General features: G+C 37.7%; 1 protein-coding gene across 1 annotated transcript in view; it reads left to right on the plus strand.

The window, feature by feature from the left end:
- The window catches only part of LOC118326973 (NACHT, LRR and PYD domains-containing protein 6-like), a gene marked incomplete at its 5' end in the record, with an annotated part of 9,193 nt that overhangs the window by 3,263 nt on the left and 1,549 nt on the right, over positions 1 to 4,381 (plus strand).

The following is a 4,381-nucleotide window of genomic DNA, read 5'->3' on the forward strand; positions in this document are numbered from 1 at the left end:
AGATGATGCTGCTTAGCACCGTAAAGTGTGTTAGGAGGAAACCACACCAGTGTTGGTTCTCATTAGTTGGAAGGTACAAACACTAACATATGTGATAGATAAGAGGTCAATATTAGAATTGCGAAGTGGGTATATAGGGGTAATATATGGTATATAATTAACGTAGTATCAGTACAGTTACCTGAGGAACACGTCACAGGAAAGCTGTAATCCTGATGTTGACTTTTATTTCTCTGTTGATTTCCAGGTCAGAACTCGCTGCTCTACACCATGTCGCTGGGTGGAGAGTTTTGGTTAGAAAGCGTATTGAATTAATGATCTGACGGTAGAAATGCAAGCGATAAAGCTCAGTAACATGAGGAGCTACCTGCCGCAACGCGAGCCCGAGCATCATTCCGTATGGCATCCGCACTCATAAGCCGACCAATCAGGAGCAAGATCTTCGGGAGGCCTTAAAGAGTTCGGAAGCTAAAACCGATCGTTTCAGACGAGGAGCTGAAGGAAGGTGCCTCAGCGATACAGGTATGAGAAAGAATAATGTAGTTCCTTTTGCAAAAGTTTGAAAACACTCTAAAACCTGGAGTTGTAGGAGAGCGCCACAAAATACAATTATGAAGCCCTGAAAGGGGAATAGACTATGGTCTCTTTTCAAGCAGATGTGTTGTTTCGCTGATGGCCATAGTTGCTTACAGGTCGCAGGAAATGATCAAAAACAAACGTGATGCTTAGCAAAAAGGAGCTTCTGTGCATGCTTCCACCGGTCGATTGCGTGGCTTGAGCTGGAAACCGGACCAATCTCGTGACCTTTAAAAGTGTAATCTTGTGGGTTTGAAATTGAATTGAGAGAACTGAATGTTGAATTGACGAGAAACCTGAAATTGAATTTAAGAGAACTGAAACTTGAATTTAGAGAAACTGGAATTTTAAAGTACATAAACAGTTTTTATGTACTTTTAGTTAAGGGTTAAATTCCCAGTTTCAAACTCAGATACAACTTTCAAGGGTCGAAAATCGATGCTCTGAGGTAAGGAGCAGGTTTGTTTGTGAACGTTATCAAGTTGAGCAAATTTTCAGATTCAGTTCTAAATTATTCAATTTGAGTTTCTACTGACACAAAAATCAGCCCATATAGCGCCAATTCATAACAAAAGTTATCTCAGGACACTTTTACACTTTACTGCGTATCATACCCTCTCCCTCTTTCCTGTTCATCTTGAGCTTTCTTGTCAATGAAGTAAAATATATATATATATTTAAAAAAATCTGTTCCTTTAAAAAAAAAGGCCATAAAAGCTATTATTTATTAATTATTTTACAAATATCTTGAATATTCTTTTATTGGCAGTAACATCAGTTAATAAACTTATTTTGTGCACAGTTGCAAGCTGTCAGAAGACATTAGACATCATAATAACTGGAATTGTTGTTATTGTGAGCTGTAGAATGATGTTCAATTGTTTTTATTAAAATTAGACCATCATTATTTAATCATTTTATTTTGCTATTTCCCAATAAGCCAGTAATAAATAAGTGATAATTTCTTTAATAGTTCCTGTAAACTAATATGAAGTTAATCAATAGGCATGATAACAAAAGGTTTATTCTCAGGTCCACATTTCTGTGGTAAGTAGCTAATAGTTACCAAATAACTTATTTCTAAAAATGTACCAGTAATGGTAGCTAAGGCATAGACATGTTTACCTCCTGCTCCCATACTTTCGAACTTTTACCCTTAAAACTCCACAATTGTCTTCTTAACTTTTACAAAGAACAACAGAGTAACTTAAGGACTGATGAACAAGCATCAGAAATCTACTAAACACGCTTAAAAGGACTTCATGCCGAAAGACAACCACATTAGCATGACTGTGTTAGCCACTGTGAACAGCTATCGGCTGCGTATTACTTCTTTAGAGTCTAATGCTGAATCTGTCAGTGACCGCCTGTTAACTCTGGAGTAAACCGCTAGCAATGTTAAACTAAAAGCTAAAGCCATAGACCTTGAGGCCTTCCAAAATCGACTGAAGGTCCACAGCCAATCTCCTTCTTCTCCAGCCTATTGCACGAGTTTCTGAATGAAGAACTGGACTGCACTCACAGGTTGCTGACAGCAAAGCCGAAGCAAGGTGTTATCATCATCATCATCATGTTATCATCTGCTTACATAACGTCCAGATCACGGGAAAAGTAATTTAAGAGGGTTGGAAGAGGAGATTGTTTGCTTGCCTGTACCATGTACACTGAAGTTATGAGGACGTGTGACGCCCTTGTGTTCAGGGTGGGACTGTTACAGAATATGTGAAGTTTAGTGGAGATTGGACATTGTACACTGAAGTTATGAGTACTATCTGTTTTATGGCGAATCGTCGAAATTCAACGCCACAGGCATGTGGTTCGACGTACAGTCACAAACAGCACAACTTTTCATCTGAAGTTTTTTTTTATTGTACTGACCAATTTTGAAATTAATACGATAAATTCCCAAATTCAAAATGGCCAACTTCGATGCCATGCCCTTCAATATACAGTCACAAATGACACAACTTATAATTAATATTATGTTTTGCCTGTACTGACCAATTTTGAAGTAGATCCAATCAATACCCTACAAGGAGTTTGTTCAAATACAACACAAAAAATCACAGAAAATGACCGAAAAATTCAAAATGGCCGACTTTGACGCCATGCCACAAACATGCCCTTCAACGTACATGCACAAATAGCACAACTTTTAATCAACAACATTTTGTAATTGTACTGACCAATTTTCAAGTTGATCCGATAATTTGAAGTTGTTCTGATCAATTCACTAGGAGTTTGTTAAAATAGAAACCCTGAAATTGACGGAAATGGCATCACAGTTTGATATTCGGTTCAACCTGGCCAACTGTGATGGCCTGAAATTAGTAATGTTTTTTGAGTGTACCAACCAATTTTTAAGTAGATCCGATAAATTTCCTAGGAGGATTTTGTTCAAATACAAAGTGGAAAAAATGGCAGAAAAATTAATTGCGAAATTCTAAATGGTCAACTTTTACGGCAAGCCAAGGTCACGCCCTTAACATTAAATCTTGGAGGCCTTAAAAATATGCTCAACAAATTTGGAGTTGTTCTAATCAATTCCCTAGTAGGAGTTTGTTAAATACAAGGCCTAGAAATTTGATAATAAATTTAAAATGGCCGACTTCCTGTTGGGTTTAGGATTTGGCTCCAAAAGGCTCTTTTGTATGTCCCAAAATGATACATATTAGGCATATGTCATTTTCATTCATGTCCGCGAAACAGGACACCTGTGCTGTTTTTTTGAAAGTTTGTAGGGGGGTGCTGTAGAGACCCACCCAGATTAAATGTAAAATGCTGCCATGTGGAACATGTGGGCTAAGTTTCATGACCTGTTAAAACAAGATGATGCTCATGGTTAAATAAATAAAATAAAAAAACAGTCTAAGGGTTTTCTAACCAAATTTCAGCTGGATGTGGTCAATCTGCTGGAAATACATTAAAGTGTAATACATTATATTTCCGGGTATATTTCCGGCACAACCTCTTTTACTGAATGTTATCACATAAATGTGTTCAGGGCGGGACTTATCAGACACTTGAAGTTTGGCACCGATTGGATGATGTACACTTGTGTGTGTTTTCTGGCGGTCCATCAAAATTTGTCATGAAATATCACCAATAATATGTTTTGCATTTTCTGACAAAATTTCAGCTGAGGGGCCATTTTGCCATGTTTATAGTGGACCCCTAAAAACACTTTTTGCCACAACTGAGATGTGCGCCGCATTTCATGAGTTTTCGATCATACGAAAGCCTTGAAGAATGCAATTTGTTAGTAGAATAATAATAACCTTTACAAATACAATAGGGCCTTCACACAGTCAGTGCTTGGGCCCTAACAAGATGAAGAGTAAATGGACAGCAAGAACACTGAAACTGATGTTATAGGCCTTTAGTTTGAGACATTTCAACCAGTAGATGGACATCACCAATACCAGAAGCTGCTCAGTGGTCACCAGTCTATGGCTGCAGTTGTACTGGGTGGCTCCCTGTCATATACGTTTAAATGTTGTAAAGCTGGAGTAAATATAAAAGGATGTCTTTGAATCTACACAATTACAAATTACTGAAAAATAGAAAACTGTCTACATGCACCTTGCTCCAATTGAAACTGCAAAATTCAGTTTGACTGCAGTTTAGTTGTTTTTTCTTTCTATTTATGTCACACAGATGAGATTGTTCCAGTACCAAAACCACAACAGATCTCCCATTACCAACACTTGCTTCAATCAAACCTCAAAGATAGGTTTATGTGTGCACAAGAGGGGTGGATGGAGAAGAAGGATGAGCAACCTCTGGTCGATATCTACACAGAACT

The sequence above is a fragment of the Morone saxatilis genome, unplaced genomic scaffold, assembly GCF_004916995.1.
Source record: "Morone saxatilis isolate NCDOM2014 unplaced genomic scaffold, NCSU_SB_2.0 Contig17, whole genome shotgun sequence".
Classification (NCBI taxonomy): Eukaryota; Metazoa; Chordata; class Actinopteri; family Moronidae; genus Morone; species Morone saxatilis.